The sequence below is a fragment of the Phocoena phocoena genome, chromosome 11, assembly GCF_963924675.1.
Source record: "Phocoena phocoena chromosome 11, mPhoPho1.1, whole genome shotgun sequence".
Classification (NCBI taxonomy): domain Eukaryota; kingdom Metazoa; phylum Chordata; class Mammalia; order Artiodactyla; family Phocoenidae; genus Phocoena; species Phocoena phocoena.
This window is the reverse complement of record NC_089229.1, coordinates 84,410,890-84,424,941: the sequence shown is the minus strand read 5'-3', so window position 1 is coordinate 84,424,941 and position 14,052 is coordinate 84,410,890. Positions and strand designations below refer to the sequence as shown.

Below are 14,052 nucleotides of genomic sequence, written 5' to 3'. Positions count from 1 at the left end.
CCTGTCTAGACCATTCCAAAGTCTACCAATTAACCTCTCATTGTGCACTCTCCCCACCCCACTCCCGCCAACCCATTCTCTACACAAATGTTAAATGATCTTTCTAAAACACAAATCTGGGAAAGTTGCTTCCCTACTGAACATTTCACTGGGTCCCTGCAGAAGAGAGGATAAAACCTAGACTTCTCAGGATGGTGCCATGAGACAGTCTCTGTTGATCTCCGTCTGCTCTCAAATCAGACTTTGGCACAGTGAACCATCACGCCATTTCATTTCTCTGCGATTTGGACACACTGTTGTATTCGTTAGGAAATCTTTCTCCTCAGTCCTGCCAGCCTGGCAAATTTCATTCATCCTTTAAGACCCAGCCCAATTTCCTGTTCCAAACCTCCCTGACATGATGGCTTCAAGTGACCCTAGTACTCCCCTTTCTTAATGATGTTTAGTGAACTCTATTAGAACAGTCCGATTACTACCAGGCGTGACGCCAGCCCACTGTCCCACTTCCCTGTCCGTATAAGATGATGGCGAGGGAATAAAGACGTCACCATTGTCAAGGTTGACCTGCCAGTTGGATGCGGGCAATTGGAGGCTCCCAGCCCTCTCCCCTGTCTTTGGAATGTACATTTCACCCACCATTTCCACACTAGGAGCTATTTCAAGGACACAGCCTTGAAGGGTAAGATATTGTTGAGACCATCTGGATGGTACATACATGACTGAACATAATTAAGGCCTCTATATACATTTTTAAGATTCCTGCCAGCAGGTGCAGAGACCTGCTCATCTTGTGGTCCCAAGACAAGCCTCCTAAGTAATCTCCCTGATTACACCTGCCACCTACCAATCTGGAGTGGTCTGCCTGTTTCATTGGTCTCTCCTCTGGGTAGGGGGGCCAATTTTAAATTTCACCCAGGTAACCAACCAAATTCCTGAGGTTGCAAACTAACAGTGACCCTTGGCCTTGAGGGGAGGGCTGTCCTTCCCAGCCCTTGCTTTACCAGGATGACAAAGCCAATGAGGAGGCCTTCAAGAGGACTACTTGAAGGATGGGAGGAACTGCATCTTTTTTTAAAAAAATTAATTAATTAATTTTTATTTGTGGCTGTGTTCGGTCTTCATTGCTGTGTGTGGGCTTTCTCTAGCTGTGGCGAGCGGGGGCCACTCTTCGTTGAGGTGCACGGCTTCTCATTGCGGTGGCTTCTCTTGTTGCGGAGCATGGGCTCTAGGCATGCAGGCTTCAGTAGTTGTGGCACGTGGGCTCAGTAGTTGTGGTGCACAGGCTTAGTTGCTCCGCGGAATATGGGCTCTTCCTGGCCCAGGGTGCAAACCCATGTCCCCTGCTTTGGCAGGCGGATTCTTAACCATTGCGCCACCAGGGGAATCCGAGAACTGCATCTTGATTCCTGGCTGGATTTTTTTTTTTTAAAGTATCTTTTTATCATGATTTTTTAAGCACAAATGCCCACGCAACTTTTACTTACAAGGTAGTTCTGTATAGACTGAATTAAAAAGTTAGTGACGTTGATATTACAAATTATGTACAATTAAATGTAGTTCACAGGGTACATAATTACACTTCTCACTTCAGAGGGCAATTATAGTTGAGACTGAAAGAAAGTGTAATGTCCACTCATAGGTAACAGAATGGGAAGTCTCCCTGAAGTTTTTGCAGATGATTTTTTAAAAAATTATTTATTTATTTATTTATGTGTATTTTTGGCTGTGTTGGGTCTTCGTTGCTGCACGCGGATTTCTCTAGTTGCGGTGAGTGGGGGCTACTCTTTGCTGCAGTGCGCAGGCTTCTCACTGTGGTGCTTCTCCTGTTGCGGAGCACCGGCTCTAGGCGCGTGGGCTTCAGTAGTTGTGGCACACAGGCTCTAGAGTGCAGGCTCAGTAGTTGTGGCGCACAGACTTAGTTGCTCCACTGCATGTGGGATCCTCCCGGACCAGGGCTCGAACCCGTGTCCCCTGCATTGGCAGGCAGACTCCCAACCACTGCGCCACCAGGGAAGCCCTGCAGATGATTTTTATTTGTTATTGCACAGTGTGAATTTCTAGGGGAAAAAATAATACACTAACCCTTGGGTCCCATACAGGCAAATTAAGATGGCATTCTTCAGGTTGTTTCAATAGGACTGGCTTTTGCCATTCCCATTTAGAAAATACCAAGAAAAATTTATGTACAGGAGTTGATGCTATTGCATTTGGACAAAGCTGGCAAGTTCTTGCTACTAGCATAGCCCAGGAAACACCACAGAGGAAACCTAATATATTGGAATAGATGTGGCATTTAGCCCACAGTTCGATAGATCTCAGGCTTAACCTGAAGTTGTCAATGTTTAGTACTAGATGTAAAATTTCATCAGTTACCCTGCAACGTTAAGATTTCTTATGTATCTTGCATCTAAAGTTTTAAGCAGACTGTCATCTCTTAAGTCCAAGTCTTCTGGAATAGTCTGCAGTGCTCATCTGGCAAACAAAATATCAATCTCTATCCCATGAAAACACAGCTTGATAACTTATTACAAATGCCTCTTCGACAGCTCTTACATCTTTTACTTCTCACTGTAATTTCAACTTATCATAGAATGAGGTGAAAAAGTCGCTTCGATCATCATGTCTTGGGGCAACACACAACGCATCAGTATCGGTACCTTTCGTAGGTACTCCTCATCCATAAGATCCAAACGTAAAAACTCTTACCAGGTTATTTAATTTTCCCCAAACGAAAATCCTGCGCTGCGGTTCTCTTCCTCTCCCAAAACCCCCAAAGGACTTGAGTGCCAATTAGTTTCTGTGTAAGTAGGCGGTCAGATTCCTTGGGGGATGCTAAACTGACGGGACAGATGACGCCACGGTGCTTCTGCCGCGGCTGCGCTCGCCATGATCGCCGCGTAGCACTGAGGCCACTTCCGCCCTGGGCGCGGCCACTGAGGCGGAAGGAAGAGGGGGCGGGCCTCCGCCCCGGGTCCGCGCCTCAGCCCCGGGTCCGTGCCCACCCCCGCTCCCGCCTCAGCCCCTGCCGCCTTTACTGCTTCTCCTCCTTCTCCTTGGTCCTCACGTGGTGCCGGAGCGCTACCACAGCAACGTTCTAGAACCCTGGCTGGATTCTTGCTGAACTTCAAAATCAGTAAGTCCTCCACGTTACCGATAGAGCCAACTGCGGTTAAGAGATTTCTTGCCAGAAAAACAGTGATAAATACCATTTCTGCAGAGCTTATCGTATATCAGACCCTGAATATACATTATTTATGACTCCAAAGAACCTTCTGGGATAGGTATTATGTTCTCTTTTGCAGAGACACGCTTTGAGAAGCTAGGTTACTCTTGGTGACTGACTGCTAAGTGGTGACGTAGATATTCTGTCCTAGGGTGCTCAGCCCATTCACTTTGGATTATCAGGGTCTCAGAGTAGCGAGGTAGGAGAAAGACCTGTTCACTTCCTTTTTTTTTTTTTTTTAATTGAAGTATAATTGATTTGCAGTGTTGCGTTTCACCAAAGTGATTCAGTTATACATATATGTATATATCTAATTTTTTCAGATTCTTTTCCCTTGTAGGTCATTACAAAGCGTTGGTTATAGTTCCCTGTGTTATATAGTAGGTCATTGTTGGTTATCTATTTTATATATAGTTGTGTGTTTATGTTAATCCCAAACTCCTAATTTATCCCTCCCCACCTTTCCCCTTTGGTAACCATAAGTTTGTTTTCTATGTCGGTGAGACCTGTTCACTCTAAAGACACGCCAATCATAGTAAAAGTGAAAAGAATAAAAATGAGACTAAATGGGCAATCCAGAATTATTACTCTTTGCAGTTTTTAATGCCATTATATAGCAGGTATAGCAGTATTTCTGTTTTTTTTTTTTTTGCGCGGGCCTCTCACTGTTGCGGCCTCTCCCGTTGTGGAGCACAGGCTCCGGATGCGCAGGCTCAGTAGCCATGGCTCACAGGCCCAACCACTCCGCGGCATGTGGGATCCTCCCGGACCGGGGCACGAACCCGTGTCCCCTGCATCGGCAGGCAGACTCTCAACCACTGCGCCACCAGGGAAGCCCTGTTTCTGCTTTTAGAAAGGATACTAACTTTAAAATAATGTACTGCCAATGTCGATATTTTAGCTTGTTTTAAACCTTTGACTTCTTTCTGGTGTGTTACAAGAATTTTAAATTTCTCCACTTCTAAAACAGAGAATATCTGTTTTGAACTAAAAGTCATGTTACTCTTCATTTTTTATAGATTTCAGGGCATATTCACAGATACTTGCTAATTTGGTTCCCACAATCACATTGTGATGGAGAGAAGTGGCTATCAGTATCTTACTGTGCACACGATGAGATACCAGGTGCCATCAGAGATACACAGTGACTCCCTCAAGGTCTCACAGCTGATCCAAAATAGGGTTGAGACTCAGTCTTAACATCTTCCTCCTCCAAATGTTCATTGTGATGTCTCACCATCCACATATCTTTTTCCTTAAATTTCTTAATTTTTAAATTTCTTAATTTTTATTAAATTTAATAAAAAGCAATATGGAAACATGAAGACAGTTTGTTTTTCTTCACTAGATTTAAATTTAAATTGTTAAATTTCTTAAATACTGAAGAAAAGTACTTCATGTAGCAATTTATCAGGACTTAAAGGCTGGAAGCCGAGGGTATGTACAAGTTATTTCTGAAATTCTCCTTATGAAAAGTGATTCTTAATATAGATTACGGTTGCATCACACGGTTGCCATAGCTAAGAGCTATGAGGTTTTCTTATGTTTAAATTTTTGAATAATTAAATGAACAGCAGTAAGTACAATGTAAATTTCTTAAACTTAATTAAAGGATACCCCTATAGAAAGCACTATTGTGAAGTGTATGTGGAATGATTAAAGCGTTTAGTACATATAGGGTAATTTTTCCTAGTGCTTAAAAGGTCACTAGAAAGAAAAAAGTGACAAATATGCTGTTTTAAGCTTTTTTTTTTTGCCACTTTAAAAATGTCACAGTGAGTGAAAGGAAAAAGCTGCCCGATAGCAGATGAATGGGTATTGACAGCTGCACCAGTGTTAAATGCTGCATGGCAGAAAAATCTAGGGAAAAAAACGAAACTGTATTCGCGTTTCCATATTGCTTTTTATTAAATCTCAATAAAGAGACTTTGACTTTGATTGATATCTGAATTTGATAATAAAAGCAATTTGTGAGACAAATCCATGTACACACAGAAAAGATAGGTATATAATATGACATTTTAATCATGTACTAAATGTAAAATGATCCTGACACCACATGTGATATTTTATGGTGTCCATATGGTATTGCATATGCAGCTTATAATATACAACTGGTATCTGGATAACATATGATATAGATGTAAAGCACAACCTACAAGCTTAGAATTCTATGGTTACACACACACATGCACACACACACAATATTCATGCTTTCTCTGTGCTGAATATACATTATACATTTAACCCTTGCGCCTGTGTATTCATATTGTGAAGGGCTTGGGTTCCTTTCTAGGGACATGTTAGATTTCTTTTGGCTTGAACAGCTCTTTCCCCAGAAGCCTGGAAAATTCATCATGTTGGATAGCCAGGTGTTCCCCATTTGCAAATATTATTACCTTGTAGGATTAGAAAAAGGTTTAATTATGAGAAAGGATAAATAAACAATGCAGTAGGCAGAAGGGCCCACCAGGCCCCTTTGTTTGGGGGTGTCCTCTAGGAACTCATGGTCTCATAACGCAAGGGGGAGAATTTCTAAGCCAGAGACTACAGGGTCTCTGCCGGCAGACTCTGACTCTCAGTCGCAAGAGGAGCCCAGAGGCTAGTGTCTTTTGCTCTTGATTGTTCTTTAACATGGATATTCCTACAGAGCAGGCCTGACTGTTACCCGGAATACCCATCATTCCCAGGATGAGCTCATCTACCACACCCAATCTTAACCACCACAGGCAAATCCCTTGTACATCTGTCTCCCCCACTAGACTGGAGCAGAGACCCATCCTTTTCATCCTTGGATCACTGCTACCTAGTACCTTACCTAATAGGTATTCAGTAAATATTGAATGAATGAATGATTGCACCTGTATCTTAACCTAAAGTGGAACACCTTTCTGGAGTTCTTTAGTACTGGGGATAGCTTGTTGTACTTTTGTTGTCTGGATTCACAAATCGATAAAGGCTGTCTGAAAGTTTCCTGAGTTTTCTCACTTTCAGGACCCTCCTTCTGAAGTAACTCTTTCAGACTCTGCTGTCACAGTTTGCTCTGCTAACAGTGAGCCCACAGTTATATCGAAGATGCTGTTTCTCCCTGTCTTTGGGGTTTCTGGTTATGCAGAATAAGAAAAGGAACTTGAGAAAGAATTACCAGACATCACCTTGGGTTATGTAGTTATAATCCACAAAGAAATTGTGAATAGTGTTAATGGAAAGTACCTGGACTTTGGAGTTTAATTTTTTTAACTTTGCAAACATTTTAGAGAGTATAACCAAACACCAAAAAAATTACATTAACAAAAATCCCTTTGTTGTATAATTAGAACATTCTACCAGCATATATAAATTTTGGAAGTGAATGCTGTCAGTTTTTATTTTAAAAAATATATCTTGTGATGGATGAACAATAATCACACCTGGAAATGGTTTTATAAATAAGAAAATTAAATCGCATGAAATTATATTCAAAGGTGCTAATGAGTGTCAGTATTGCCTAAAAAGAGAAAAGATGATTTTTTAGACCCTCAAAATGTGCTTATGTGTTAACTAGATGTATTTATGTTTCACAGCCAACTATGCTATAGTTTATATGCACAGAAATTGCATTAATGCCTCTGAGCTGTGGTCATTTATATTATTTCCCACAATAACAATGCCTCTAATCCTTATTACTGAAGAATCCCGCCCTAGAGTAGGTAGCTTGAGCTATATAAACATGATACAAAACAAGCGTATGAAAACTAAAACTCTGTTAACCTGTTAATGCATACGGGATTAAAACCTATGTTTTACCAAACCGTGGTAGTTCATTTTTTTCTCATTGAATCAACTGAGTTTTCAAATGAAGTCAAACAAATAAATACTCTATTGTTTAGTTTCCTGTTGACAAAATTATAAGACATATAATGATTTTGAAAAAAATCACCTAGTCCATGGTTTCTCATCCCAAGTTATCCTGCAGACTGGTGGGACACCACAGTTTCCTCACCTGCTGGACCACTTTACTCCACGTTAGTTTACACCCCTTTAAAGATGATCTCCCCTAGGTGTTCTTAGGGAAAAAGTAATGATCAGATTTCTCAGTTGGCTAAAATAATGTAATTGTTTGGTGTTTTCTGATCTCCATTTCTGAACTAGTAAAGCTAATGTTGATTTCCAAGGGGGAATAACAGTTAGGCTGATGATTTTCTCTTCTTCCAGCAGGAGTCGAAGCTCACAACTTTGCTCCTTACACTTTGTCTTCTCTCTGTTGCTCCTGGGAAGGTCTGTAGAGAAATCAGGTGGTTGTAAATTAAGTATCTGTCCATGCCATGTTCAGTTGATCCTGCCAGTGGAATGACTGAAAACACATTTCTTGCTAAAAAAGGATTAAAATAGGTTCATTCTTTGTTGAGTATGTGATGGGAGAGGAGGCTTCTGTGAAGCCATCAAGGCTTCTGTGCTACTGAATTGGGCCAGCAGGAGTTGGTTTTGGCCTCCCAAAGAGGCGTGGGTTGGGAGAAGCACATTAGAAGTGCGGGGTGGTTATCCTCGCAGAATATATCACTTAATCTGAGGGTATTTGGGAAGAGTTGGCTATAATTCAGTAAGTTAGAAGTTGGCTGAAATACTGGAATCGATACCTCTCTCTTTGATAAAATTATCAGGGGACTGTTAATGATCCCAGGACTGTTAATGACCACGAGCCAGACTTACAGAGCATTTATAACTTACTAAAGCTCTGACTACATAAAAGCCGTAAGTGAACCATTCTTTATTCAGTTGGCTTTGCTTGCCAATCATAATGGCCATTTGGATTGGTGGTACAGTCAATAGATTCTCTCTTTAATAGGCTTGCATATATCAGGTTGACCTTCTTCATGCTGTTGTCTTTAAGCATATGGACACAGTGGCATCAGAGTGAATTTCACTTGTTTAGGTGGATTTTCTAGGTGGCCTAAATGACTTCTGTGTATAAGTTGAGCACATTTGAAAGTCACATGAACACTTAAGTAATCAGAAAACTGTATGGTTTATGGAGGCCATAACTTAATCTCAGGGAATAGCTGATGTTGTGAGAATAATTTAGGTGCTAAGAAAATTTAGTACATCAGATAATAACTAACTAAACAGTACCCTAGAGGTGTGAAGAGTTATTGTCATTTCCAAAGCTGTGTAAATTATTCCCAGAGAGTAGCTTAGCATGCATGGAAGAGAATTCAATGAGCCACCATAATCTTTTATAGTACCTGGGTTCACCTTTGAAATCTATTTTGGACTTGTTTCATTTCTTTCTCTCTCTTTTTTAAAAAAATTATTTATTTAATTTATTTATTTTTGGCTGTGTTGGGTCTTCGTTGCTGCATGTGGGCTTTCTCTAATTGCGGCGAGCAGGGGCTACTCTTCGTTGCAGTGCGTGGGCTTCTTATTGTGGTGGCTTCTCGTTGTGGAGCACGGGCTCTAGGCACGTGAGATTCAGTAGTTGCAGCACACAGGCTCAGTAGTTGTGGCTCACGGGCTCTAGAGTGCAGGCTCAGTAGTTGTGGCGCATGGGCTTAGTTGCTCTGCGTCATGTGGGGTCTTCCTGGACCAGGGCTTGAACCCGTGTCCCCTGCGTTGGCAGGCGGATTCTCAACCACTGTGCCACCAGGGAAGCCACATTTCTAATTTCAAGTTTATAAAACGTGCGCTTCTTTGTAGAATTTTTGGTCACATCACCACCTTTGAAATCCCTTTTCATTCTTGGTATCTTCTCAGAATTTATAAAATAGCTTTCAGAATTCACTATAACAAAGTCCTTGCTCTAAATTTTGTTTCTTTTCTTATTTTCCAAGAAGAAATGGCCACTGGTTTTTAGCCATGTCAACTAACTCTGAAATTTCTCAGTTTAAAAGCAATTTTAAGAATATATTTTGGAAGTACATGAGATATATGAATTACATGAGATATACAAGTTTGGTGTTTTTCCAGTCTGTATTTTAATGTAACACATAGTTCATATATATACTTGTATATACGGTACTATTTTTTTATTTAAAAAAATTTTTATTTTATATTGGAGTAAAGTTGATTTACAATGTTGTGTTAGTTTCGGGTGTAAAGCAAAGTGATTCAGTTGTACATGTATCTATTCTTTTTCAAATTCTTTTCCCATTTAGGTTATTACAGAATATTGAGCAGAGTTCCCTGTGCTATACAGTAGGTCCTTGTTGGTTATCTACTTAAATATAGGCTGGGTGTTTGGGGTACTATCTATTTTTATACTGCATACATATGCAATAGATGTAGTACACATCAAAACTCATAATAATGAGTTTTGTAATAAAGAGGGGAGGCAGGAAGGGGAATAGAGGGAACTTCAACTGTATTTATAAGGTTTTATTTCTCTCAAAAGTGACTTGAAGCAAGTGTGACAAAATAGGAGCGTTTATTAAAACTATGTAGTAGATGCATAAGTGTTTATTATATTATTCTCTGCATTGCCCTGTATTTTAAAGACATTTTTAATAGAAGAAAAGCTATCTAAAGCCATTTTCCTTGATGTTGCCTTCGTGCTGAACTCCTTCCCATCATTTGCTCTTTATTTAACTTCTTAAATTCTTGTCCTTTTTTCTTCTTGAAAACCAGAAAATTACTGTGGCATTGTTTACAGAATGATGAAAATCTCATTTAGATCTGGATTGCAAAATCCTTGCTAATTCACGAAAGCATTTATTTTTTAAACATTAGTTTAAGTCTGTTCCTCAGACTGTCACATCTTTCTTCAGGGGTTTCTCATAGTCTTAGACGACTCCATCTGCTTTTCTAAAAGGAGAACATCAAACCAGTTTGTTAGATGTGACACAATTAGATCTCAGATGCTCAGTTGGCTGACCATTTGTAAACGTATCTTCTGGAAATTAGGAATAGACCAAAGAACTCTGACTTTCTCTACGGCTTTTATGTAGCCTTCATTTTGTGTGACTTTGGTTTATATTTCTATACAGCTTCTTCTACTGGGAACATGAATAATTTTGGTTTAAAGTCATTCTCCCCAAATAGTACTAACACTGGTTATTCATCGATGGTTATTTCTCCCCTTCTACTTTTTTTTCCATCTTCTTGTTGAATTGTATGGTTAGCAGACATTTGGTCCGTGCCAAAATTTTTTGGATATTTGGTTCTGTCTGAAACCATTTGGCACGGACCAAATGTGCTCATGGACGTTTTGGATTGGACCAAATTTCAAGGAGCTTTTGGTGTGGACCATATGTCTTATGGACCAAATGTATTATGGACTTTTTGGATAGGACCAAATGTCTTGCAAGGGAATTGTGTACTTTAGAATTCACGGCAACTAATTCATAGTCAAGAGATATGTTTCCCCTAGTTGTAAAAATTGTGTGTGACTGAAGAAACAATGCATGAAAAAAAAAAGAGCACACGTACATTTAGTTAGGCACAAAATAGTTACATCCTCTTGAAAGCCCAGGAGGTCTGCTACTTCACCAGCGGATTCTCCAAATGACAGAACTTTGGTGTGGTCTTTGATATAAAAGATCAAAGAACTCAGCTTTGATAGTTTAGTCAAGCAGACAGGCTTGATGGGTCCCAACTCACAAACAGTGATGTATAAACCAGAATGCCAGTTCGTTAATTTACTGTGAGAAAGCTGTGGAGGATGCCAGTGGTTCTTCCATTCTCTCCTTCTAGGGGAAAAAAAGAAAACCTAAGAAATAATGTATAACCAGAAGGTCTGGTAATTATTGTATCAGAACAGGAGGTGTTGTTTGGATGATCTTGATCTGAAATACCCCTCCTGTGGCTAAGTTATTTGAAGTGCTCAAACTATTTGGCCAGAGTACTGCCTCACCTGAACAATCCTGGATAAACTTTAAGGAATTCTTCCTCTTTTGGGCTCGCATGAGGCTTACTGACATTCTTTCTTTTTGCAGACTAGCCGAAGTAGAACTGAATATGCCACGGATTTATGTTAATACTTTAGATAATATATGTAAAACACTCAGCCCAGTGTCAGGTACAGAGGAACAAATGTGGCTTGCTGGTTCTAGGGACTTTGTACATCTTAGTGGCAAAATCTTGGGCTCTGCAGCAAGCCTGCCTGGGCTTGAATTCCAGTCCTGCCCCTTACCGATTGCACGGCCTGCAGTGAGTTACTGATCCCCTTTGTGCTTTACTTTGTTTAGGGGTAAAATGGAGACAGTAGTGTACCAATTTTATACGATTGTTGCTACGATTAAATGGGATTAAGCACAATGGCTTCTAACGTTGCATTTAAAATTGCAAGCATTTAACACTTTATTTTGCGTTAAGATGACACGTGTCAGTCATGATCGGTCTTTTGTTTCTCTTGGAACACAACTACTCATTTAGTTTTTCTCTTTGGATAGATTATGTTATAGGTGACCCATTTACTTTGTCATACATTGCTTGTTGATAATTTTACTAATTTTTCCTTTTTTACTTGTTGAATTCAGGATTGGAAACATACCAACTACAATAAAATCTGTAGGTTATTGTTGAAATAAAATTAAGACTCCCAATAGTATACACTGACACATTCAGTATTATGCATAGTCCTTATTGTAAAGCATGAGCATTAGAAATGAATGCTCAGTAGTTTACACAAGAGACAATAGTTTGTGTTTCTGTTACAAAGCCAGGGAGAGGATCTGGCAGTCAACGAATGGCACCAATACTTTCCTGAGGCAATATACGTTTTAATCATCATTGTTACTGTATATATACCCATATTAGAGTTAAAGAGAAATGTTCTAGAGAAAAATTCCTGAGAGCTGAAATTCACTTACCTTTCTTGGCCCACCTGTACACCCCCTCCCCCCAGTTTCCTCCTGTGGGTCATCTTCTCTCAAGAGTCCCTTCCAGGGCTGCAGAATCACACCACTCCAGAGGATGCCTTTCACATTGCATCTAAGTTAATTAAGCCCCTGGAGCTGTGCCACGTGGTTGCCCTGAGAGTGGCAGCCCAGCAGCATCCAGCTTCCTACTTCCATCATCCTACTGCCTCTTGATTGGCACTGCGGGGCACCAGCCCAGGACCGTCACTGTAATAAGAGGGGAGTCAGGAAACAATTACACATTGCATCTCTGGTGAAGAGTGAGCAACAGAAAATAACCATGTTTTTTCTCCATACCTTGAATTCTGTTCTTTTTCTGTGTGTGTTGTAGAAAACTTGAGCTCAAAAGATAAGGTCAGGGACTAAAATGAGAGATTCATGTAACCTCTGGGCCAGAAATGTAGGTGAATACATTCAGTCACTCTGACCCTTAAACAATATTTTCAGGAAAGGGACAGTCTCATTGAGTGCATCATGACCTCCGAGAGTACGATGGCCATGATGGAGGCTGATGGCTGACTAGGCATAAGGGAGAGGGCAGGAGCAGGGTGAATCATCTTGGCATCTTCAGTATTTGTGAGTCTTGGAGCAGAGGGGGAGGAATTAGAGTCAAGGACTGGGCAGAAAGAGAGAGGGAAAGGGGCAGCTAATTGGTGAAAACTGCTTGAGAGGCCAGTGATGCCAGAGCATTCTCCTCCACGCTTCAGAGTCCTTGGGGAATAGGTCTCCTGTGATTGTAGCCAAGTTCTCTCCGCCAGGAAATGAGGACTCTTGAGAAGGTGCCATAAGGGGAGGAGACTGGTCTTTCACAACCCTTCTCACTTGGCCTCATAAAGCCACATGGATGGTCAGAATATGATTTCACAGGTAAGGAGCCAGTCTCTGTTCCCTTCTCTCACTTTCTTGCTGAGTCTTGAAACATTTTTTTTTCAAGCAGGAGATGAAAGCTTTCATTTTGTAGAGCAAGAAAGGGGCAGTGTACACACTTGTTGGATGGTCATCTCCCCTCCCACTATTGCCACACCCGCTTGGCCCAAGCCTTCCTCTTTTCTTGCTGTCCAGGTGCCCAACACTTCTCATTGACGCCCTACTCTGGAGCCTCCTTATTGACACAGAGCCATCAGATTGTCCAGAACCTTAGTTCTCAAAATGTGGTCCAAGAATCAGCAGCATTAGCATCACCTAAGAACTTGTTAGAAATGCAGACTCTTCAGCCCCACCCTAAACTACTGAGTCAGAATCTGCCTTTCTACAAGATATCTGGCTGATTCGTATGAATGTTAAAGTTTGAGAAGCTCTGGCCGGAAGCACTTCTTCATATCTAGCCTTAACCGAAATCTGATTTATAAATAACGGCAATCATCACAGCGGTTTTTAATAGCTCAGTAATCATTTGATTTTATCATGTCCTTAACAAATATTTATGGAATGTCTACCAAATTCTTGGTACTACAGTGTTAAGAGTTGGGGATACCGAATAGATCCTGTACCACAGAGCTCACTGCATAGCACACATATAAAAACAAAACACAACGAAAGAAAGCACCCAAACAAAAAAACATGTAATTTTTCCCCCAAGTTTGTTCAAAGCTATGTCCTCTAATTAATGCTTTATTTTTCTCCTCTTGTCTTTACTTTTCTCCATGGACTTTGTGAGAAAAAAACAACAACAAAACTTGAAATGTTACCCTCTTTCCATTTCTTTTCCACTTCATAACTATCATCGCATTGCCAATATAAGCTTCTTGAAGTAGTAATCTCGGGCCCAAATAGAGAAAAGCAAACACATAAAAATTTTCAAAAATACCAGATTTTAAGGGTATTTGCTGTTCCATTCTCTCAGAGTATCTTCAAGGTATGCATCTCATCTTCATTAGCAGTCTTCTCTCATTATTACATGGCATATTCTGGAAATTTACTTGTTTCAGTTTTGTTTTTTGTTTTTTTTGAGGGGGGAGGGGAGAAGGAAATGATTGTACTTATTTACTGAGCCCAACT

General features: G+C 40.5%; 1 pseudogene; it reads right to left on the bottom strand.

Annotated features, from left to right (window-relative positions):
• Positions 1–432: 432 nt before the first annotated feature.
• Positions 433–14,052, bottom strand: part of LOC136131437 (poly(A) polymerase alpha-like) — a 120,681-nt pseudogene continuing 107,061 nt past the window's right edge.